This window comes from Oryctolagus cuniculus, chromosome 11 (genome assembly GCF_051225735.1).
Source record: "Oryctolagus cuniculus isolate XC-2025 breed Fujian yellow rabbit chromosome 11, ASM5122573v1, whole genome shotgun sequence".
NCBI lineage: Eukaryota > Metazoa > Chordata > Mammalia > Lagomorpha > Leporidae > Oryctolagus > Oryctolagus cuniculus.
In genome coordinates, this window is record NC_142877.1 from 69,884,053 (window position 1) to 69,909,943 (window position 25,891).

Sequence of the window (25,891 nt, forward strand, 5' to 3'; positions counted from 1 at the left end):
TCATCAGATGAGCTTCAGACTTCCTGCTTTTTACTATCACACTATGTTGCTTTCCTTAACCACAGGGTCATTTTTAGCATGAATGGCCTGGCTAGGCTCAAGGTGGCCTAACGTCATTCTGAATTCTTCTCAATGGTAATGTTGTAAAATAGCCTGTAAGAAAGCATCTGGGTTTTGGGTCAGGGCCACGGCACAGACCTGCCCATGAGGAAAGCTGCATTCTCTAGTTTCACCACAGGATGACCCAGCTATCTGGGAAATGTCGTTAAGTCCCTGCCTCCAAGCAATTACGAGAGCATTTCTTTTTTAATTTTTTTTCCTTAAAGATTTTATTTATTTATCTGAGTGGCAGAGTTACAGACAGAGCAAGAGACAGAGAAAAAGGTCTTCTATCTTCTGGTTTACTCCCCAAAATGGCTGCAACAACCAGAGCAGGGCTGATCTGAAGCCAGGAGCCATGAGCTTCTTCTGGGTCTCCCATGTGGGTGCAGGGGCCCAAGGACTTGGGCCATTTTCTGCTGCTTTCTAGGGACATTAACAGGGAGCTGAATCAGAAGAGTAGCTGGGATAGGAACCAGCACCCATATGAGATGCTGGTGCTTCTGTCGGAGGCTTACCCTACAGTGCCAGCCCCGATGATGTTTAAAAATGTTCACAGAAAGTGAAATTAATTGGGTCCAAAAATTTTTGAAATTCATGCACAGCTTTTAAAATCATATACACTGGGGCCAGCTGTGGAATAGTGGGTAAGGCCACCACTTTTTTTTTTTTTTTTTGGACAGGCAGATTTAGACAGTGAGAGAGAGAGACAGAGAGAGCGAGAGAGAGAAAGGTCTTCCTTCCATTGGTTCACCCCTCAAATGGCTGCTATGGCCAGCCCGCTGTGCCAATCCAAAGCCAGGAGCCAGGTGCTTCCTCCTGGTCTCCCATGCGGGTGCAGGGCCCAAGCACTTGGGCCATCTTCCACTGCACTGCTGGGCCACAGCAGAGAGCTGGACTGGAAGAGGAGCAACCAGGACAGAATCCAGCACCCCAACCGGACTAGAACCCGATGTGCCAGTGCTGCAGGTGGAGGATTAGCCAAGTGAACTGCGGCGCCAACAGGCCACCACTTCTGATGCCAGGAACTCATATGGGCACCCATTCAAGTCTCGGCTGCTCCACTTCTGATCCAGCTCCCTGTTAATGTCCCTGGAAAGCAGTGGAAGATGGCCCAAGTGCTTGGGCCCCTAAACCCGCGTGGGAGACGTGGTGGTATTTCCTGGCTGTTGGCTTTGGATTAGCCTGGCTCCAGCCATTGCAGCCATCTGGGGAGTGTGTCAGCAAATGGAAGATCTCTCTCCCTCTCCCTCTCCCTCTCCCTCTCCCTCTCCCTCTCCCTCTCCCTCTCCCTCTCCCTCTCCCTCTCCCTCTCCCTCTCCCTCTCCCTGTAACTCTGACTTTCAAATAAATAAATCTTTTAAAAAATCATATGCATTTTGAAGAGCCCTCATGTAAATAGAATGCCCCTCATACAAGAAGCCTTCAAAAATTAATGAAAAATGTGTTACAAAAAAGAAACTATGCATGAATTTTCAAAAAAAATTTGTAGTAAAATAAGCTTGTTTAATTCCACTTTCCATGGACTTTCTGAAGTACTCTTGTATTCAACCTCTCTGCATACGGCTGTGGTTCCTTTTGTATGTAATCCCTTGTATCCAGAAAGTCAGCTTAACGAACCTAATTCTCTGAAGTGAAAAAGGAAAAAAAAATCAATGACTAGGAGGAGATTTAGAACTGAACAGAGAGAGCATTGCCTGTAAAAATTCCCTGGATAAATCCTGTTCAGTATTGTTTTCCAAAGCCATCTCAGGTGTACCAAGGCAAGCGGCAGCTGTATGCTACCCAGGATTCTGGTGCCAGAAGCTTTAAGGTATATTCATTTGGGACAGCACAGAGCCTTACATTTTGTCTTCTTCATAAGTGTGTAACAATCCTTCCACATATGGTATTTTTATCTTTTTTTTTTTTTTTTTTTTTTTTTGCCAAGCAGAGTTAGACAATGAGAGAGAGAGAGACAGAGAGAGTTATAGACAGTGAGAGAGACAGAGAGAAAGGTTCACCCCCCCAAATGGCTGCTACGGCCAGTGCACTGCGCCAATCCGAAGCCAGGAGCCAGATGCTTCCTCCTGGTCTCCCATGCAGGTGCAGGGGCCCAAGCACTTAGGCCATCCTCCACTGCTCTCCCGGGCCACAGCAGAGAGCTGGACTGGAAGAGAGCAACCGGGACAGATTCCGGCACCCCAACCGGGACTAGAATCCGGGGTGCCAGCACCGTAGGCAGAGGATTAGCCTAGTGAGCCACAGCGCCAGCCCCCACATATGGTATTTCCCTTGGTGTCTGAGGTGGGCAGAATTGTGTGTCCCCCACATCCACCTGTTGATTTCCTAGTCCCGGGATCCTCAGAAGGTGACCTTATTTGGAAATGGGATCATTGCATGTGCAACTAGTTAAGGTTGTGCTGGAGAGGTGGTGGGACACTTAACCTAATAGGTCTGGTGTCCACATGAGGGGAACCTGGAGACACGCGCACACACACACACACACGCTAGGGGAAACTCCCTGTGAAGATGAAGGCAGCATGGGTGATGCAGTAGAAGACAGGGGAGGCCAAGGGCTGCCAGTCGGGCTGAGCGTGAGCACAAGGGGCCCCTCAGGTTCCCAGGGCCCAGAAAGAACCACCCCCATTGACACCTGTATCTCCGACATCCAGTCTCCAGGACCGGGAGACAATATATTTCTTTTGTGGCAGCCACTTGGTTTGTGGTCCTTTGTTATGACAGTCCTAGGAAATGAACACAGTCTCCAAAAATAGATATGCTAGAATTTCCTCCCACTCCAAAGGATAATAGTCAACACTTAGTAAGTTCATGATGGTGTTAAGCACATTGCATGTATGAACTCAATACATGCAGCTTTCCCAGGAGATCAGTGATTTTATTTTCTCCCAAAGCACAGAGTAATTAAATAACCTGCCTAGGATTCTCTAGATAAGAAGCCGTGGGGCCAGGATACTCACAGATTTCTTTTTGCAAAACTTACCTAATTTCTTTTTTAAAAATTGTATTTGTTTTATTTTTATTTAATTGAGGGTGGGGAGATATTTTTTTTTTATCTGCTTGTTCATTTTCCAAATGCTTGCAATAGCCAGGTTTGGCCAGGTTGAAGCCAGGAGCCAAGAACTTAATCTGGGTCTCCCAGGGGGGCAGCAGGGATCCAATGACTTAGGCCATCACCTACTGCCTCCCAATGTATACATTAGCAAAAGGCTGGGACTGGAAGTGGTGTTGGGAGTCAAACCCAGGCACTCAGATATGAGGTCAGGCCTCCCACACAGCATCTTAACTGCTAAGTCAAAAGCCCTTCCCTTTCCATCCGAATGTTCTGTTCACAGCACCACATTGGTTCCATAAAAGGGAAACAAAAGAAATAAAATGACAAAGATGTGTCTTAATAAGGAATTGGGATTTGTGGGCAGATGGAGACATGGGGGATAGAGGCAGCCCACAGGAAAATGCAACTTCTGTGGGTACATTTCCCAAAATGTATTCCATGGGAAACCTTTGGTCTGACACGCAGTCTAGAGAAATGGTTCCAGAATTGCTTGCTCCATCCCCTGATCAGATTCATAACACCATTAGCATTTCAACCAGCCTTCCTCAAGCCTGTTTCTCCATGAGTTCTGTGGACTAGAGAGAGGGGCTGGAGCGTGGAGACACTTAGATGAGTGCAGGTGGAAGCTGGCGTCCTCACGTTCTTCAGGTTCTTTATGTAGCCCCAGTATTTCTTTTTCTCTTTCATAGCCAAGACTTTTAAATATCCACTTGTTTTTAAAACTATCAGATACACAAATAGCAGATGGAGACTAATATAAGAAACTCTCATGTTAACAGTATTCAGCTTAAGGAATGAAAAAACTATGGAGTGTGTGTTTAGCCCAGCAGTTAACATGCCCATGTCCCATATGGGAGACCGGGCTTGAGTCCCCAGCTTCAGACTGCCCCAGTCCTGGTCATTGTGAGTATTTGAAGAGTCAATCAGATGATGGAAGTGCTCTTTGTCTCTTTCTCTGTCTCTTGATTAAAAAAAAAGCTTATAAGAAAGAAGAAATATAACATTATAAATACAGTTGTAACCTGCCATGTACTTTTCCCAATTATAGCTCTTTCTGTATACCTTTGCCTACTTCCCAGAATTAGCTACCAGTACAATCCTAAATTTCCTATTTATCATTCCTATGCGTATCTTCATCTTTTGATATATAAATATGTATGTATTTTAACATCTTTAAGCTTTATATAACTATTACCATATTGTGAACATCCTCATGTATCTTGCTTTTGTGTTCAATGTTATGAACTCTGGTTCATTCATTTTCACTGGAGGGTAATATTCCATTCTATGACTATGCCAATATACGTTTATCCATATTTATTTATATTTAGGATAGTTCCTATTTTTCTATTACAAATAATGCTGCAATCTATAAATTCTCATGCATGAGTTGAGAAAAATATATGAAAATTTCCCTAGAGTATAGATATGGAATTCTTGGATTACAGAGTATATACATATCCATTTTTTCTAGATACTGTACTGCCAAATTGTTCTCCAAAATTGATATGCTGATTTCAATTTCTATTCACCATGTATAAGAATCCTAGGTAACTCTATATTAACTTTTGATGTTGCCAACACAACCTACAAAATCCCTGCCAAACTAGTACATTTGAGATTTTACTTCATTATAATTTTACTTTGTATTTATTTCACAACTGATGAGACTGTTTTATGATATGTTTATTGGCCACTTAGGTTTCTGTGAATTGTTCATTCATTGGCACACTTATTTTTCATTTATTATTTTCCATTGACTGTTTTTTCTCTTTCTCACTGCTTTTTGAAAGTTCTTTGTTAGAGTCAATTTCTTAATTACTTGTTTTCTATATATCTTCCTGAAGGTTGAGGCTTTTCTTTTCTCCTTTTGGAGGTTTCTTTGCATATAAAATTTAATTCATAATATAATTGAACTTGTCTACATTTTTATTATGATGTTTACACTTTGTGTCTTATTTAAGAAATTTTTTTCAACCTTTAAACTACAGAGATACTCTCCTATATTTTAATTAAAACTTTAAAGTATTGCTTTTTACATTCAGATTTTAAAGATTTATTTATTTATTCAAGAGGTAGAGTTACAGACAGAGAGAGGAAGAGACACAGAGAGAGAGTCTTCCATTCGCTTATTCACTCCTCAAATGGCTTCAGTGGCCAGAACTGGGTGATTCTGAAGCCAGGAGCTTCTTCCAGGTCCCCCACATGGGTGCAGGGGCCCAAGCACTTGGGCCATCTTCCACTGCTTTCCCAGGCCATTAGTAGGGAGCTGGATCAGAAGTGAAGCAACTGGGACTAGAATTGGTGCCCATATGAGATGCCAACGCTGCATGTGGATGCTAAACCTACTACACCACAGAGCTGGCCCCTAGAGTTTTAATGAACTTGAAATTGATTATTGTGTATGATCTGAGGTAAGGACCTATTTTTTTCTTTATATGGATAACTTAATGTGATGGTATCATTTGTTGAATTGTCAGTCATTTTCCCCACAGAGAGTCTGCAATGCCACCTCTGTCATTGTGATACTTTATCACCATATGAGTCTTTTGAATCATAAAACTGTAACTGTATTTTGTTTATTTCTAGACTAATATCATGTTGAATTAGTAAACAAGTTGACTTCTGCTGGGTAGGTTAATTACACTGATGGATAAAATTAATGGCTTGCCTCTATCTATGCCCATAGCAATATAATTTTGCAGCTCATTCCATTATGAGGTTGTGTCTTTATCCTCCCTTTGAATCTGGACCACATGTGATACTCACTTTGGTCAATAGAATGAGATGGAAGTAACAGTGTGCCATTTCCAGACAGAGGCCCCTAGACTCTGCATGCTTCTACTCCCACTTTTGGAATCCTGTCTCCACTATGTGCTGAAGGGTGAGAAAAACACATGAAGCAAAGTGGAGCCAATTCAGGCTGATGCCACCCTAGATCAGCCAGTGCCCAGCCAACCCACCAGCTGCCCATGTGAGTGAACCTAGTGAAAATAGCTAGGGTTGACTCATAGCACTGTACTGCATTGCCAACCCATAGACTCATAAACTAAAATATATGCATGTTATGCTATGCTCTTAGACTTTTGTGGTGATTTATTCTACAACACAATTGTCTTCAAAGATAACTGAAATATAGTATGAGTTTTATATCTGTTCTGTTATTCAAAATCATCTTAGTTGATCAATGCCTTATGTACTTCCCCATAAACATTTTCAAATTGATTTATGAAATTCTGTGACCTAGTTTAACCCTCTTCTACTAACTCAAGACCTAGGGTAGCATCCTTGGCAGCCATTGAATCCCTTCCAAGATTCCCTCATATTACTCCCCAGAGTAATATGTTGCTCTAGTTTCTGATAAGGTGTTAATTTATTTGTGTTTGCTATATCATATTGTAATATCATTATCACAAGATGGGGATTCTGTTGCCAGGGCAACCAAAACTGATACATGAGCTTTTTAGCTTTAACTAAAAGCTTAACTGTCTTTGACCACATTCTACATATTTTCTTGACTTCCTTCACTCCTGAGGTTAAAAGAATGATGGATATTCTACAATTCTGCTGGCATTTTATGTTTTGTATTTGTTTCCATTTCTACACTCATTGGTATATATATCACTCTCTAACTTTACTAACATAACTAATTTTTTTCTAATATTTTTCCCAGATAGCTCCTCTCCTTCTGTGTAAAACTGAACAATTCATTTAATATGTATTTAACTATCACCCAGCAGGTGTCTGGGACTGGGATCACAAAAGAGTACAAGACAATCATGACTTCCATTCTCCCAGAATTTGCCATGTTGAGGAGACAGAAACAAAATATACAAGTACACTGATACTTTACCATGATGGTAGATGCTGTTAAAAACAAGTATAAACCCATGAATAGGGGCCCAGCTATTCTAAATCAGTGATGATTTCTGTGAGGAATGAAATGTAAGTTAGGACTGATGGATAAATTGAAGCTAGTTAGAGTGAGGCAGGGCACATTTGGCACAAATGAGCAATGTGGCACAAAGTCTCTTGGTCTCAAGGAGGAAGGTGGTAAGAGGCCCGTGTGGCTGAAGATGAGCGCTGTGATTTGGATACCATTTAGATGTCACCCAGTGGCCCATGTGTTAAAGGCTTGATTCCTGGGGTAGTGCTATTGGGAGGAGGTGGGCCAGGTAAGAGGTCCTTATATCCCATGGGACATGCCCTCCTAAGGTTGTTCTTGTGAGAGGGCTATTATGAAAACCTATGTTTGGGTCCAAACTCTTTTTCTCTGCTTCCTGGCTTACCACAGGACCCTTCCTCTGTGCAAACTCTACCATTGCCATCTGCCACACTCACCAAAAACCAGATCAATGGGACCATCCAATTTTGGTCTGAACCTCCACAACTGTGAGCCAAATGAATCTTTTATCTTGTCAAATTAGTTATCTCTGGTTTTTGTTACAGTAATAAAAAGTTAACTAATAGCATGAGTATGTGAGAGTGAAGGGAACTTGCTATGACCTGAAAAAGCAGGCAGAGAAATCACAGTGGACCTTACAGGGGGCCTGTCCTCCCTGTTAGGGGACTGATTTGTGAAGGTCTGGAATGGGGACATTATCCTAGAAAAACTTATTCCTCCCCACAATCATATGTTCCAACTAGTAATTTTAGGGAGGTACACAATGAGTTGTCTGGTGCTCCGGGTATGTGTCCTAGGTCCTCTGAAGTTAGATCCATGGGCACACCCTGCTGAGATGGAGAAGTCTTCCCCACTCCCACCCTCAACCCACTACCACTATGGGTTTCTCTGGGTACTGTATCACACAATGAAAATCAGAGGTCAAGCCCAGGGTCATGGTTCTATAGCACCACCCATTCTAGAGCATATCTTTGCACACAGTAGGTCTCTGTTGATTACCTGTCCTGGGACACCATTACTGGAAGGCCCAAGTGCCCCATGAATGGGCAGTAGAAGCCTGATGCCAGAGTCTCTGGCTTGGAGAAGAGCAAATACATCTTTACTTAGAGATGAGGCTTAGAAAGAATTTTTTTTGACAAAGTTAGACAGTGAGAGACAGAGAGAAAGGTCTTCCTTCCATTGGTTCACCCCTCAAATGCTGCTATGGCCGGCACGTTGCGGCCAGTGAGCTCTGATCGGAAGCCAGGAGCCAGGTGCTTCTCCTGGTCTCCCATGCGGGTGCAGGGCCCAAGGACTTGGGCCATCCTCCACTGCCTTCCTAGGCCACAGCAGAGAGCTGGACTAGAAGAGGAGCAACCGGGACAGAATCCAGCGCCCCAACTGGGACTAGAACCCGGGGTGCCAGTGCCACAGGCGGAGCATTAGCCTAATGAGCCATGGCGCCAGCCAAGAATTTCAACTTTGCTCTTCCCAGCTTCTTTATTTGCTTCTTGTAACTTCTTGGCATCTTCTTCACATTTTTCTATCAGGTCTTCCAGTTATTCTTGAACTCCCTGCCCTCTAGCAGCAAGTATATGCTCAGAAAATGGAATGTGTTATAGAAGGTACTTAAATATTGGTCATAGAGTGTAGCCTAATCAGTGACTCTCAGATCCCAAGTTTTAGAGCTGGGATCCATGACAAAGGTTCATGATACCCCACTCACATGATAGGTACACAGGTAAGGATTTGTGTTTTCTGGGGCATGATTATTGTAGCCTGCCCAGCATTCTCTCCTCTCTCAGTAGTGTTAGTACCCTGATTTCCCTTTATAGGCTTGCTCTTCTCTGTGTCGTATTTTATCTTGGTGGCACACAGCCAACAAACTTACCCACCTCCTAGCCCATGAGGTCCACCAGGAAATCCTGAGGGGCTAACAGCAAGGAAAGAACATGGTTTGGTGGAATCCTTTCACTGGCAGCTCACAAAGAAATTATGCAATTGGGAATTCATCTGCTCTCTAGATCCCAAAGCAGCCCTGTTTCCTCTTCCATTCCATTTTGTTCCAGGAAATCTCTTTGGCTTAAAATACCCAGAGCTGGCTTCTGTTTGCACAGGGAGAAAAGTCCAACTGGTAGTGTGCTTGAATGCAATTTTTTGTGGTATGAAATTCTTCCTATTCTCAAAGGAATCCATCGTCCAAAAGGCTTAGGAATCATGAGATTAGGTAGTTGTTCCTATCTTTGAGGAAGGATTGGATACCTACATCCTCACAAATTAACAGACGCCTGAGTCCTTGAACCAAAAATTGTGGAATTTCTGGAATTCCTTTGCAAAGCAGAGTCATTTTTGGCAGAATGACTGTTTCTCAGAAACTTTTGAAATAATTTAGATAGCCTCTGAATTAAAAGACTAGCCTGATCTTTACCTTTACTTTAGTTGAAGTTTGCTTTCTAATCAAAGATACTCTTTTCCCACCATTCCTATATACGCTGGTCCTCACAGGATACTTCTTTCCAGTCAAAAGAACTTTTTCTATGCTCAGAAGAGTTATGAGCAGCGCTGGGAGTCAGGGTGTAGTAAATTAAGTATGTCTTGAGGCTAGCATTTCTCCAAGACCTGACTAAGACATACAAGGAGATACACAAGGAGGCCAGGGTTCTAGGAACTGTGTCCATTTTGAAGAAAAGCGAAAGAATATTTTCTATCTTTCCTTAGCTCTTAAAATTACTGGAAGCCATGTTCACTCTCAAGTACCAATTGGATGGTTCCAAGTTACCATCCTAGATGAAAAGCTGGGGTGGGCGAGCAGATAAGAAGACCATACTCCTCATTGGAGCACTTTGATTTGATACCTGGCTCCAGGTCCTGGCTCCATTTCCCTGCTACTGTGCACCCTGGCAGGCAGCAGTGATGTGTCAGGTAGTTGGGTTCATGTGGGAGACTGGATTGAGCTTCTGTCTCCTAACTTTAGCCTTACTCAGGCCCAGCCATCGTATGCATTTGGGGAAGTGAAACAGTAGATGGGAAGTTCTTCTCCCTCACCCTGTTCTCTCTCCCAAATAAATAAAGGCCAATGTTGCAATCAAATGATAACCCTGACAGTAGGTAGGATGATGGAAATTGACCCATTGGCCCATGTATGTGAAAGGAAGACAAAATGTCGGGAAAGGAATGTAGCAGCCTCTGACGCAGCCTTGGAAGCAACCCAGTATTTTATACAACAAAGTCCTTTCTATACCCCTAATAGCCTTTTAGCCTCTTTTTCTCCATGAAAAGAGCCCCAGGAGAATCCTCTCTGTCACGTGCTAGTTTGATAACATTGATTAACAAAACCTTGGGTTCAATTCACCAATTTCACGAGCAAGTCCCTTGTCCAGGAGAAGACAGTGGGAAAGCCCCAGTCTGGATGCAAATTGGGCTGTCAGTTCTTTGCTCAGATACCCATCTGGCCTGTCAGGTGCATTGTGTTCACCGAAATTTGCTACCCAGCTAGCTGCTACTTTGTCTCACATCTGAAATTCTTTTCTTATGGGAAGATAAGAACCTGTTCCAGCTACCTCCACTGAGGCTGACATCTAAGATTATTAAATAAACCACAAGGCTTTCATAAAGAAAAAGAACAGGCAAGTGGAATGACTTTTAGATCTAAATCAATAGAACCAAAGACAAGTCCCCATCTTATCCCAATATGTGTTTTGTTCCCCCATCAATAAATAATTGCAACTTTATTCAGGGAGTGTCATTGTAAATTTAGGGCAGCTGTTTTACCATTATTCCTTAATCATGTGTGCATGTACACACCCACATCCCACACACACTCACTCTCTCAGGCCCCCCTTCTATCTTTGCTTATTCTCGCTTAAAATGGGCTGAGCTCAGGAAACAGAATCCATTTGCCTCCCTCTGCTTTCCATAAGAATTGAACTGTTGACAACAAAGCCCACATAATAATTTGATCTTGTTTCCTTCGAGAAAATGTTGCTGGGATATCCCAGTAGGCAGAGTAGGCAAATACAGCCCAGATCAATGAGAGCTGTGTTTGAATAAGGGCTTAGAAGGAGAGGAAAGTAAATGCCCATTCTAAGTAGAACTCAAGCTGGCTCCAGCAGGGAAGACTCATTTAGAGTAGTGCTCTATCTACTATCTATTATTTTACATTAATAGAAAACCAAGTCCACGGAATTTCTTTCTTTCTTTTTTTTTTTTTTTTTTTTTTGACAGGCAGAGTTAGTGAGACAGAGAGAAAGGTCTTCCTTCCGTTGGTTCATCCCCCAAACTGCTGCCACGGGATCAGAAGCCAGGAGCCAGGTGCTTCCTCCTGGTCTCCTATGCGGGTGCAGGGCCCAAGGACTTGGGCCATCCTCCACTGCCCTCCTGGGCCACAGCAGAGAGCTGGACTGGAAGAAGAGCAACCGGGACAGAACCGGCACCCCAACCAGGACTAGAACCTGGAGTGTAGGTGCCGCAGGTGGAGGATTAGCCTAGTGAGCCACAGTGCTGGCCATCAAGTCCACTGAATTTCAGGAAGAGAATATAATGGCAGCAGTTTAGGTTCCCTTGCAATCTCTCCTAACCCAGAAGATCAACCATCAGCTGTTTTGAAAATTTATTTCTCATTTCATGAGAATATTGTCCTTAATGTGAATTTGTCATTCAAACCTGCTGAATACCAAGCTGTGCCACTCTATTGGACACCATTTGATCATTGCAGTGGAAGAATACCCATTCTGGTTGGAAGAGCAAAAGCTTACCCACAAAGCAATTTTCATCCATAATTTCGATTAATAGTAATAAATGTAGTTGTCACATGCTGTGACAAAACATTGTACATACACGCACTTTCATCCTCCTAGCAACCGAGGGAGACATGGTGGGCAGTATAGAGAAAAGCTTGTGTTTCCATGGAAAACCATGCTTTGTTTGGTGTATACCTTTCTAGGTTATCTGATTCTGATTCCATGGAGAACTCTGAACCTCTCATTGCCTTTGAGCCATGTTGGAGCACTGTAGGTTGGAGATAATGCATTTGATTATGTAGATAATTTGCAGATACATAATGCATTTAGATAATTTTCATTGAATAGCAATGCAAATGATTCCTGTCTGTGTGTGTGTAAATATGTATTATTTGGATGGAATTAAATTTAGTTCTCCAGCCAATTACCCACTCTTCCATAGACAAAGCCAGTTTCTGTTCATTTGTAAACTCATTTCAACATTCCTTTACTCTATATGAATTTGTGTTTCTTTTGCTTCTCCTTTGAAACAAATCTAGCATTTGCCTATTAAAATCTTCTGGATGTGTTAATTTTATATGTGTAGGAAAGCCATGATTTTACTTAAAAAAAAAAAAAAGAAAACCTCTAACAATTATTATTGACTCCATTTATGGTGAACATATGGAGGCTTAAGATGAAATGCCTTGCTTAGGACAACGAATGATCAGGGTAAACCCCTACCCTTTCTGAGTTCATAACCTTTGTGCTTTCCTCTACTTGTGTACCTACTGCATGCCAGGAGTGTGGAGGAATATCCTTCTAAGTCATTCAGGCATGCATGGCTTTGTTTATGCTTGTACTGTGGCGTTATTATATATATATATATATATATATAAAAAACATAATCTCTGATTGTCAGGTGATAGTCAGGAGGAGTGGTAAGAGAGCAATGAAATTGACCTTGGGAAGCTTTTCAGAAGAGATAGTTTCTTGATTTGCATTGCCTAAATGGAAGGAGTGTTAAGAAGACTGGAAACTTGTGAATTTAAGTCCTGAAGCCTCAAATACTGCCATTTAAGAAGCAAGCAGGAAAACAGGATTACACCACTGCTTCTCATCTGCTATCTATGTAAAAAAAAGGAAAATATGTCCAGTGGAAAGGCACCTATTCTAATCAATTAATCATTCCCACATCTAAGCATTTTGCATGAAGTTTCATTGATAACATCATGCTTAAAACTGGTGGCCATTGGCTTTTCCGTACTTGTAGTTTAAACTCTAAGCCTCTTTGTATCATGTTTTTTTTAATCTGGCCCAACACTCTCTTCTCTCTTCTCTCCTCTTGTCTCTTCTCCCTCCCTCCCTCCCTCCCTCTCTCTCTTTCTCTCTCTCACAATCACACACACACACACACACACACACACACACACACACACATCCTTAGGTTCCTGACACCTGAATGCTTGGAGTTTTCCAGCCCACCATGCTCTGTTGCAATTCAGCCTTTGCTGAAACTTTCCTTTGGCCCCCAACCCCACCAGTGCCTTTGCAAACACCTGTTCATCACTCAGCACTCAATATAGGAGTCACCTGCTCTCTGAAGAACTACTCACGGCAATCTGTGACAGTCACCCTCCCAGCACGTATTTACAAATCTTCCGCTTACTTGCTTCGACACTTGCTCCCAGTGCCGGTGCCTGGCCTGCACTGGTCTCCCTTCACTCCCCAGTTTCCCTTATTTATGTTCAGTAATTGGGTGCTTTGCGCATCAGGGCATCCATGCACTCACCATGTGATAGGCAAGGTGATGGTATCAGAGAGACCTCAGAGATCAACACCTTCAAACCCCTGCCTCTGTGACACGGAGACTCCTGGAAATATTAACAGAACACAAGAGGAAACTGAGGCCTGGAGAAAGCTGGCAGTATCGGCAGAACACAGTGCACCCCCGCCCCTGACTTCAGTACCAATTCCAGCACAGCACACTGCTTTCCAAGGTTAAAGTAGGGAGAGAAAGATCTCCCTTGGAGAGAAGGGTGTTTATGACTTTGTTTTGTTTTTGTGGCACTTTCATAGTTTTGGTAGGGCTATTTTTAAGCCAGAGCATGGGATGGTTCAGTTTTCATTACCCAACTTGGCATTTTCCTCTTGTACACAGAGCTGCTCTGGGGCCTTATCATCGCCCAGTAACCACATCCCCTGCTGGGCTGGATGCTAAATCAACACTGTCAGTTAAAAACAAACACTAACAGGTGTGCAGCACATTGCAGGAGGGAAGGCGTTTATTCTAAAGCAAGAGTTAGTAAACTGTGGGGGAGAATAAAGCCTGGCCAGACCCAGCCAACACCTCCCCCCACCATTCCCACGAGCCTGGGAGGCAGGCAGGAAGTGACTGCCAAGGGCTTCTGGGCTGCCTTGGCCCCTCTGCACCAGGCCTGCCTGAGAGGGGGCTGCAGAAATGGGTTTCACAATTCCACTCAAAGCTCCTGCAGCGTCCCTGTCTCAGGGCTCCCGGGCCTATCTGAAGAGGTGCAGGGGGAGTGGTGCTGATGTGCACCAACACCCCGGGTGTCCTCAGCGGCCACACCTGGTGGGGGCTGGAGAACAGCCAAGGTCATGTTCAGAACAGGAGCTCTTTCATAAGATCTTGTTTCAGGGGAAAAAGTTGATCTTTTCCAACTCTGTCTACAGCCTGTCATCCTGCAGAGCAGATCCCACGGCCTCGGGAGAAAAGCTGCTGTTCCTTTATGCCTGAGGCTGCCCTAGAGTCCCCCCTTGAACTAGGGGACAGTGATGTAGGCAAGGCAGATAGCCAGCAGGGAGAGAGTGGAGGTCACCGGCGCCTCCCTATGATCTCACCTACTCCACCCAACCCCCACTCATGCTGTGGAAAGCTGCCATTTCTGTAGAACCACCACCCAGAATCCAGACTGGCTGAAAATATCCACCCCTGCCTGCTGTCCGCATTCCAGCAATGACCACGGCTAACTGTTCTAACATTATGATAAAATTACCACGGCCAACACTCTTACTCCCATGTTGCAACTGATGCCATGAGGCTTCTGAGACTCCCCAAAACGGGCAAGAAAATGGGCAGAACTCAAGCCGTACCGCAAATACCATCCCTTTGATTCTTCTGCTCTCCTGATTTCATATGAAATGGATAACCATGAATCTCATTGAGCACAGCTCACTCTCAAGTGTGCCCATACTCCCTCTCCTGTGTTCACTTTTGCTTTGCTAAAAAAAAAAAAAATCTTATCTGTCTGCTAACATTTATCTACATCTGATCAGCAACTTTTTTGCTTCAGAGACAAAAACCTGGATCCAGTCATCCAATGACTACTATAGGATGAAAAGTAATGATAATTTTTAATAAGAACCGAGGACATGCATCTGGTACAGCAGTTAAGACACTGCTTGGAAACACCCACATCCCTTATCATAGTGTGTGGTTCAAGTTCTGGTTTTGCCACTGATTTCAGCTTCCTGCTAATGTGGACTCTGGGAGGCAGCAGGTGATGGCTCAAGTAGTTGGGTCCCTGCTACCCATGTGGGAGACCCAGATTGAGTTCTTGGCTCCTGATTTCAGCCTGGCCCATCTTGGGCTGTTGTGAGTATTTGAAGAGTGAACCAGTGATGGAACATGTCTCTTTGCCTTTCAAATACATTTTTAGGAAGTTAAATAAATTAACAAAATGAAGTAAGAACCAGCCTGTAAATGCTGCACTCACTTTTTGCTAGGCTTTTCTAAGTACTGCATAGTTATCATGATACTTAATCTTCACATCAGCCCAGGAGATAGACACCATTGGTAGCATCCTCTTCATTTTGCATGCAAGAGTACTTCAAAAAGTACATAAAAAATGGGTTTGAGATAAGTTTATTTTGGTATGAAAATTTTTGAACCTAATCATAGGGTTTTTTTATAAAACACATTTTCCCTGGACTTCCTGAAGACCTCTTTGTAAACAGAAGGGCAAAGGGATCCACTAAGTTCCAAAGTTATGCAGCTAACGGGCTTGTGGGGGAGCCAGGATCCAGCTCCAGGCAGCTGGTTTCAGCGTGTGTATCCTTAGACCTTTGGGACACTGTGGCGGACCTGACATTTTCCACCTTGGCTATGAATTAGAATCACCTAAAGGACCTTTGAAAAATGCCACTGCCAGAGGTTACCTCTAAAGATATGCATTTATGTGGTTTGGATAGCCCAGGAATTAAGCCAGTTTCATTTATATGTAACGTATATATGTAATGTTTTTTGAAACCAGATTAGCTGTAACCACTTAAAGAGTACAGCTGACCGGGTAGGTTTTTGGCATAACTGTTAAGAGGCCACTTGGGATGCCTATATCCAATATCAAAGTGCCTGGGTTTGAACCCTGGCTCTGCTCCTGATTTTAGCTTCCTGCTAATGTGCACCCAGGGAGGCAGCAGGTGAGGGCTCAGATGGTTGGGTCTCTGCCACCCAGAGTTGGGAGACCCAGACTGAATTTGGGGCTCCTGGCTTTGGCTTGGCCCAGCCCTCATTGTTGTGGGCATCTGAGGAGTGAACAGCAGATGGAGGATCCCTGTTGGTCTGTCTGTCTCCATTTCTCTCTCTCTGCCTCTCAAAAAAAAAAAAAAAAAAAAAAAAAAAAAAAAAAGGAAGGAAGGAAAGAAATAATAGAGCAGTTGGCACAGGTAGTGTTCTCCATCGTGTCACCCAAGGCTAGCCTTGAGGAGCAGGGTGCAGATGGCATTGAAAGCTCAGCAAAAGGAGTTCTGGCATGACCCTAATTCCATGAATCCGTTTTGGGGGAGAACACCAGAAAGAAGGCCAAGGCAGCCAGAAGAGGTGCAAGAGAGCCAACAGAGGCCTGCTTCACGCTCTGCCAGGGGTGGCCACAGAGACGGCCAAGGAGGAGACCGCAGGGGCGACCACCTTCAGTGCCGCACAGAGGATTCCTGGAACTCACCAGTATTAAAAAGAAGCAGAGTTCCCAGAAGTATGTTTTAAGAGAGAAACTTGCCCAATAAATCGCATGTGTTGGAGACACCCGAGGGTATTTAGGGATCTGAAGTGCACGATACAGGAGTCTCCTGAAAGCAGGGAACGGAACGGGGTGTGAAGATGTGAGTGCTGAGAGTGAGGCTGCCCCAGCCCTTCAGTTGCTGGCCTGCAGTCAGCTCGTGTGGATTGCAAGTTACATCCTCCCCCTGCAGGGCTGCTTACACTTCAGATGTGTTTAAAACGATAACACTCATGTCTGTGAGAACAAATTAAAAATCTCTTAGAATTGGGTGGGCATTTGGCCCAGTGGTTAAGAAGCTGTTTAAGATACCTGTGTCTGAAATGGGAGTGCTGGGGTTCAATACCCAGTTCAATACCTGACTCCAGCTTCCTGCTAGTGCAGGCTGGGAAACAATGGTGGTGGCTCAGGTACCTGGGTTCCTGCTCTGGGTTTTGGAAAAGCCAAGCCCTCATTATTATGGGTGTTTGAGGGGAATGGACCAGCACGTGGAAGCTCTCTCTTTCTGTCTTTCTGTTTCTCAATTAAATGATCAAAGGTAAATTTTTTTTCATTTAAAAAATACTCATAATTATATTACCCAAATTTAACAACTATTATGTAGATATTCTTTTAGGTTGCTGTTTTTCCTGTATGTAAATTACTGTTAATCATAAAATATATGCAAATATGATGACCTGACTTTTCACTGAAACTAATATAAGACTGTCTATTCATGGAATCAATATTTTTCTTTCCTTTTAATAATTATATTGACAGTAGCAATTAATTCTGTGTTTCTGAAAATTGAATAATTTATGAACTTATTCTTTAAGAAAAAACTGCAGGAACATCTAATATTGATACAAATTAATTTTATTTTTACTTAAATATATATTATTTAAAACAGGTACTCTATAATTATATATGTGTGTGTGTTCAATCCATATTTAAAAGGCCTGAAAACAAATTCTTTATTATTTGAAAACAACCATGAAATCAAAACATCTCTACATGTTAAAACTAAACAATAACATTTTAAAATAATTACATTAATTAATTGTGACAAGCATTGTTTAGCGAGTTTAACAGTCGCTCATTTCTATGATGCAAGGTGCATTGCTTTCTTGGTGCCAACAGGACCAGTGATGTGGGGTCATTCAGTTTCCCACCATTTTTCCCTGTTCTGAACTTTCAAAGCCTTCACATGCACAACCTGCAGGCATCATGAGCCCTTATCTGGCAAGGGCACTTCCTTTCAATCACCTATTTTCCTTCTGGTCTCTCCAGCTCATGATGATTCCTGCAGTACCACCTGGTGTTAATGTAATCAAAAACACAGATTCTAAATTGAGCCATAGAATCAAATGCAAGTGGGTCTTTTTAGTGAATCCAGAATATACTCATATTAATTTTAAAATTATGATTGAGTGGTCAATAACAATGTAAAAATGTTTCCTGGAGAACTTCCAAATCAAGGAAATATTACCAGACCCTTACCATTTTGAGAAACAGGTTTATTGAATATCTCTGTTGTGCGAGGTGACGTATCTAGATCCACTCACTCCCTGTAACAACATATAATTCCTGTTTCACAGGGCAGGTAGCTGAGCCTTCGTAGAAGTTAGGAAACTTGCGGAACCGCACAGAACTCTCATTCTAATCCTGGTCTGCAATTCCCAGGCCAGTGTCCCAGGATTGTGTTCCCACAGAGCCTTCCACAATGTTTTTATGGTGTGTAGCAGTAGCACTAGCCAGGTTCATAGCTAAAGATTTCTTCTAGAGAAATCCTGTCATCTGCTATTTGTCAAGTATTTATTTACTTATGAGTATAACCTGGACGGATGGACACTTTAAGATATTTCAGTAACTCTGGCAATAACTAAGGTGGTTGGCAGTAGCTTGCCAGCTATTAAATGGTTCTGAATATATGGAGACTTGTTAATTTCCTTCTTGAAAGGGCTATGCCAAAGAGACTAAGCCACGTGACGTAATCCCTGCACACACATTGGCATATGCAGGGGCTCTGTTTGTGCAAACTGATTCTTGGAGCCAATCATACTAGTTTGGTATTTCATCTTTTGGCCTGATACCATAAACTGGCACAAATAACACGACCCCTGCCATGCACCAAAGTTCAGAATAATAAATCAGCCAGCCTGTAATTATATTGGGAGAGCCAACTTGATACTCAGAGTGAGCAGATTGATATATCTGTTTGGACTGCATACCCTTGGGCTCCCTGGGAACCTGGGCTGACTTCCTAGTGCCCAGACAGGCACTGCCCCATATCCCTGTGTATGTAGGTGAGTTCCCACTGTGCAGGTCTGCTGGGATGAAACTGGTTTCCAAAGCTGTTTGGTTATTTGGCTCCTCTACAAGGTCCATAGCTGTCAAAAGAAAAACAAAGCCAGAGGCTGGCAATGGTAGAAAAGCACAAGTGCATCCAGCAGGGTGTGCAGCATGAGCAGGGCAGGCAGAGGTACAAAGCCTCCCTTAACTCCATGATCGCAAGTGGCTCTTCATTTAGCCTCCGAGGACAGTCCCAGGCCAGAAGTAGGACCAGGTAATTCCTTTGCATAAATTTGTGTCATTTTTTCAGCAGTTGGCAGAAAGCCCTTGAAACAACAGATTTAGGTGGGCAAGAGAGACAGATAGGAAGGGCATTTCACATAGGGGAAAAAATTACCTGCTCCTTGTCCTACCTTTGTTGCAAGCTACATAAAAGAGATCTTATTTAATATTAGTTAGGGGAGGAATGAAGGAGGACTACTTGTACGTAAATCCTGCTGTGAAAATTGTCAGGTCGATTCCATGAGACTTTCACGGAGCCTTACCTTGTGACATCCAGCTTGATGCAGACTTTCTCAACACAGTGTAAGGCTTTGCCCATGAAGTGGGAAGAGTTCCCCCGCAGAACTATTCCTTGTCCAACCTTTGAACGCCTTCGTCTGGCTCTGCATGTCTGACTCATAGGCCTTCCCCACATGAAATTAGACGTTTTATTTTCTGAGATCAAGTCGGCTATTTTGCCTCTCTGGTTGTATCTCTTTGCCTTTGTGGTTTTCCCTGCTTGGAATCCTCCAACCCCAGTTCCTCACGTGGTGCCTGCTTTCTTCTCTGGCCCTAGTCCAAGCTGTCCCTTTTCACAGACAGGCCCTTCCCCAACCCTCTCCATGCCTGTCCATTCTCCTCACACGTCTTTGTTCAATTTGTCACATCTAGAGGGATCTCATTTATTCCCTGGATTATTCTCTGGCCCCCTCCACCTATGTACAGGTGTGGGCTCTGCTGCATCCCTAGCACCCAGCACAGCACTGATGGGCGTGCAGTGGACCGGGCCCTCACAGAGCATGAGCCGTGTGCTAGACACCATCCTAATCTCCTTTAATCTTCCCAACAAGTCTATTAAGGGAGGTCCTAGGCTTACCTCTATTTTATACATGGGGAACCATTGACTGATTGGCACAGTTAGGATCTGAACCAGGGCAATCTGACTCGAAGATCTGAGTTCTAAACAGTGGCCTTAGGCTGCATTGTTAGCATTAGTGTTGAATAAGTGAATGAGCATCTCTCACCGTTATTACCTAAAGGCTCACAGAATCATAACCCCCTAAGACCAATGGACACAAATATCATGCCTCTAAACATGTAATTCTTAAATAGATGAAGGATATCGTGCCAGGTTAGGAGTCATTCCGATATCACCTTCTTCAGCAGTAATGTGTTTGTAGTCCCATTCTTGGTTTCAGACTCTGCAGGTATGGGAGGTTCAGTCTTGAGATGATACTGATACCATCAAAGGCAAATATAAGGATATTTCAAGAAGTCTGAGAAAATATTGGATTAAAATATGTTTATCTTGGTGTATAAAGATAAGGGTTTACTAATTTGACAGTAAGAATATAATGTGTGATCTTGCTGTGGTTGTATAGGCAGAGACCCCATGTGTATTATGCATGTTATAACATGTGTTTTCCTGGAAACTTTTGAAGTACCCCTATCTTTTTCTCTTTAACTTGCCCTTGGCACCCAGTGACTGGGTAAATGGCCAGAGGACACGGGGAAACCCTGTAATGCTTCAGAATCTTAATGGGCCTTATAGCACGTTAAGTGTTTTGAAATGTCTTGTTATTCATAGAGCTCTCCTTCATGTACTTTGGCTGAGTTATTTGTTTAAACTCTTATATTTTTAAGGGTTCATTCATTTATGTATTTGAAAGGCAGAGTTATAGAGAGAGAAAGAGAGAAAACTTCCATCTGGTGGTTCACTCCCTGAATGGCTGCAATGGCCAGTGCTGGACTAGACTGAAGCCAGGAGCCAGGAACTTCATTTGGGTCTCCCACATGGGTGCAAAGACCCAAGAACTTGGGCCATCTTCCACCATTTTCCTAGGCACATTTGCAGGGATCTGGATCAGAAGTGGAACACTCAGGACGTGCTGCAGGCGGCAGCTTAACCTGCTGCACCAAAACGCCGACCCCTAAACTCATATATTTTAATCTAGTTTAATAAGGGTATATATTTATTTAAAGACATTCAATATATTTAGTTTGCATACACACTTGGGAAATTTTTTGGAATCTTGGAGACATAGAAGTCTCTTTAGTTTTACCAAAGGATTTCACATTTATCTTCCCTTTTTACTTTAAAACACCACTGAAGCAGGCAGAGTTGGAAAACTGTTATTTTCTCTGTCCTCCTCAGCCCAGGTCCCAGCCTGGACTCTTCTTCCTGCCTCTGTGGCTGCTCCCAGGCATCCCCTTGCCCGGTTTCTCTTCATCGCCCAGCCTTGAAACGCTGACATGACCTAGGATTCAGTCTTGGCTCATCTTCTCTTTCCTACACCCCACTCTCTCCGGTATTCCCTTTCATGCTGTTGGGTTTAAATACCATCTCTAGGCTAATGGCACTCTAATGTGTACTTTGGGCTTTGTTCTATCTCTTTATCTCAGGACTTTTTAGTTTCTTTGGCATCTCTCTTAGGTCCACTACTGAGATTTCAAACTGAAATGCCTCAAATGGAGCTTCCAAAGTCCCTCTTCCCAGTCTCCTTCAACTCAGCAGAAGACTACTTACCACTCCATGCTTGTAGTCTCCAAGCCAAAACCTGGCACCATCTCTGACCCCATTTCTGCTAGTACATTCTACATTTGATCTGTCACAAATCCTGTGGTTTCCAGCTTAAAGATACAGTCTATCCAGGAGCTGGCCTTTTATTTACACTTTGCTCTGTTACCATCCTGGGCCAAATCACTTTTGACTTCTACTTGATTGATTGCAGTGGCATCCTGGCTCCTGTCCCTGCTCTGTCCTTGCTGCCTTTCATTCTGTTCTCATCACAGTAGCCAGATCATAAGACCATGAACCTCCTCCACTCAAAATGCTCCAAGGGCTTCCCCTGTCACTTTCAGTCAAAACCGTACTTCGTCAAAGTTCCATACAATCGCCCACGGTCTCGGCCCCTTTCTTCTTCCCCTGTGGCTTCCCCTAACCTGCCTTGCCGTCCCTTTTGCAGAGTCCCACTTCAAGGCCTCTGCTTTTACTATTCTCTATGCCTAGAATGCCCTTCTTCCAGATATTTTTGTGGTCTTTATCCCAATGGCCCTTGCCAATGAGGCCTTTCCTGGTGACCCTTTTTAAAATAGCAACATAGTCCCAGCCCTTCCTACTCTCCTTGCATGCTGTATTTTCTTCCTTGGTACTTAAATCACTACCTGCATTCTATATGTATTAGCACAAACCTTATTTTCCTGCCTGATCTAAAGATATTCATAATAACAATACCAATCTCACGCAGTTGTTCTAAAGATGAAATGATGTACAAGTGCTTTGCACTGTGCCTAAAGCAGAGCAAGCTTTCAAGAAGTGTTAATGTGCTATGCTTTGCATGCTGCATAGCATAGAACTCAGCTATCGATATCTAATACATTGCTCTTAAACACATATATGACTTAATTGGCAGAGTCGACATTTCTATCCTTGTCTATTCTGGAGAATGCAAAAGAGTTAGGAGCAGTGTGTTATGCAATGTAAGGCCTACACATAGTCTGGCCTTGGCTCTAGGCCGGTACTCCTATTCAACCTTGTTTTAGGACAGGATTTGAGTCAAATGAAGTTTAGCAAAGATTCTGAAAAATAGGATAGTTCCCCCTTCTCAAATCCTCCAAAAGCATAACCTTTAAAGTATACTCAGTGATAATGCCTTCTGTAGCATTTATGCAATTAGCTGTATTTCATTAATCGTGTTTTCTGAGCAAAGCAATTTGAAAGAACATGCTCCCTTCTGTTTCACTCTGTCATGTTCTCATCAGTCCTTTCACAAATTAATCTGAATAAAAGCAACTTCCCTTCAGTGGTGAGCTAAAATAAGATACTCTTCACATGATTATTACTTCATTGTGCTTTTACACACATTCCTCTGTGCTTTTTAATTATATATAATTACCAGGGAACTGGGAGTAGAATCTGTTTAATCTAAAATGAAAATGCTAAGTAGATAATGCTTCCAGTTTCTGTTTTTTATTTTTTCAAGGTATGACTCCAAGCAGGGAGACTAGGTTCAAGTGTATAGACCCATTTGTTGTAGAAAGTGCAACTTACATGACTGAACATTATTTATTTCATGTGCACACCATTACTTTTTAAAAATTGCCATGCAACTTAGCAACCCAAGTAATAATATCTTGGTTACAACTCTTTCAAATGCCAATTTTGTTTCCTTATGAAATAGTTGCAATTAACTGCAAACAACAGTTCAACTTGATGGTAGCATATGGTGACTTTAATGTGAAGATATGTTTTTATTGCAGTTTTCAATGTGTATGTTTTTGATGATGAGCGATTTTATTAAAGACTATCACCACGATCATATTACAAGGCAAGATAGTATTCAAGAGGCAGCATAGCTCACTGGGTTCATTTCAAGTGCTGGAAACAGACTCTCTACTTATGAATCTAGTTTTACCTTTTGCTTAGCTGTGCCATCTCAGGCAATTTTTTTTCCATTTTGAGCTCTTTCACTGTCATGAGAGTCCCCTGTTCCCAGAGGCTGCCTTTTGTCATGAAGGGCACAGGTGGTAGTGGCAGCAGCAGCAACTGGCTTAGTTGGTGGATGGCTTGGCCCACTGGACGTTGAGGATGAGGTGGTTGTAGGCAAAGCCTGACACTCTGACAATGGCGCAGGTGGCGTCCTCATGGCAGTGGAAGCTAAGGGAAGCAAAGCCCTTAGACTGGCCAGTGGTCTTGTCCTTGGCCAGGTAGATGGAGCCAAAAGGCCAGAAGAGCTCCTGCAGGTCAGTCTCACGCGTGTCCTCGGGCAAGTAGGTGATGTGGATGGTTGCATTGTCGCCGGCTCTGTGGTTAGGTTGCATGGTCTCCCCACGGTGGGTAGCACCACTCCTCAGGCATGGTGGCAGGTACTTCCCAGTCTTGTTCTGAGTGGCCTGCACAGGCTCCAGCTCTCTGGGTACCTTCTCTTTCTCACCAGTGGACAGGTCCAGCTGCTTGGCCAGCTCCTTCTGATGGACCTCAGTGTGTCCCTGGAGGGGTGGCGGGTGATCCAGTGGTCCCACTTGCAGATGCAGCAGCACACAGTCTTCTGGTCCTTGAGTTTGTTCATTGGGTCCTCCTCCTCCTGGAAGTTCAGGTGGTCTTTGCTGGCAATGAATGTCATAGAGACGTCATCGCTAACCATGGTGGTGGCCCCATTGGGCCCTGGTGTGTCAAACTCTGAGTTCTCAAACTTCTTCCAGTTCTTTCTCCTTGCAATAGCCTTGGAGGCCTTCTGGGTCTTGATCCTGAAGGTATGGACCATCCTGAACTTCTTGTCATCCTCATTGAGCTTGCACTTTGTCACAGTCTTGATGTTTCCCTTGATGACCTCCTTGGGACGTGGCAGTGAAGTCCCCGGTCCTAGCTCAGGCTCTGGGCCGGTGTCCCTGGTGGCCAGAGGGATGCCTTTGAGCAGCTTGCTGATGACACATTTGTCATCCTTGCTCTCCTCTTCCACCTGGTAGGTCCTGCTGGGCTTCAAATCCAATGCTCTGGTCGGCATTGCAAAGTCTTCCCCACACAGCTGGAGCCTGGGCCAGAGAGGCCATCTCACACAATGTACATAACTTCTCTGTACACCCAGTGTCTTCATGTGTACATCCACGACCCAAAGTTATCTCAAAAATTATTGTTAGAATAAGATGAATATATATATATATATATATATATATATATATATAAGGGCTTAGAATGCAGCGTTCAAAGAAAGTTAATTATTGTTAGTGATGCAAAAGGGGAGGTTGTGCTATAGTTAACACCTAACTGCAAAATTCTAGTGGCTTGGGATGACAAGCATTTATTTCTTGCTCAAGCTGCAAGTACCTCATGGAGTAGCTGACATCTCACAAGTTGCCAGTTGCTATGGCATAAGGAAAGATCATTTTGGAGGGTCTCATACCAGCAGTTAGGTGCTCCAGGCTGGAAGTGGCCCTGTAGCTTTTGTTCCTAACTCATTGGCCAGAATTAGTTACCCAGCCACGCCTGTCCTCCCAGAGGCCAAGGGATGCAACCTCTAAAATGCCTGAGCAAGCATCTTTGGCAAATAGGACTTACAATATCCATAGTTCCTGTTGTTTTTATGCTTCTTCTGTACAAGCATTTGGTACTCTCAGTTTGAGTAGCCCTAACCTTTTGGGTTCCTGGCTGTCATTGTTGGTGGTGACTATCAGTGATGGAGGCCTGGAGGCTTCTGGGAAGGGCCTCAGGAGAGTTGGGGTGTCTTGGAGTATAATAGGCTAAGCAGAAGGCTCTACTTAGCTGTTGTGTGATAGTCACAACCACTGAGCCATGTACAATGTGATTTTAATTTTTTTTAAGGCAGAGATACAGAGCGAGGAGAGAGAGAGAGAGAGAGAGAGATCATCTTCCATTCGCTGGTTTACTCCTTAAATGGCTGCAACGGTTGGGACTAGGCCAGGCCAAAGAAGGGATCCAGGAGCTTCTTCTAGGCCTCCGACGTGGGTGCAGGGGCCCAAGTACTGGGGTCATTTTTGGCTGCTTTTCCGAGGCATATTAGTAGGGAGCTAGATCACAAGTAGAGCAAGCCAGGACTCAAACCAGTGCCCAATGGGATGCCAGCACAGTAGG

The 25,891-nt window shown here is 43.5% G+C and overlaps 1 long non-coding RNA gene and 1 pseudogene across 1 annotated transcript; both read right to left on the minus strand.

Moving 5' to 3' along the window:
- Window positions 1-298: 298 nt before the first annotated feature.
- LOC149123511 (uncharacterized) lies at window positions 299-13,824 on the minus strand. Its single transcript, XR_016217142.1, has 3 exons — window positions 13,726-13,824; window positions 13,548-13,629; window positions 299-525 (listed from the first exon to the last, which is right to left on the minus strand). It is a non-coding gene; the product is annotated as an uncharacterized LOC149123511 (long non-coding RNA).
- Window positions 13,825-23,853: 10,029 nt separating this feature from the next.
- LOC100339136 (eukaryotic translation initiation factor 3 subunit G pseudogene) lies at window positions 23,854-24,806 on the minus strand (annotated as a pseudogene).
- Window positions 24,807-25,891: the final 1,085 nt, after the last annotated feature.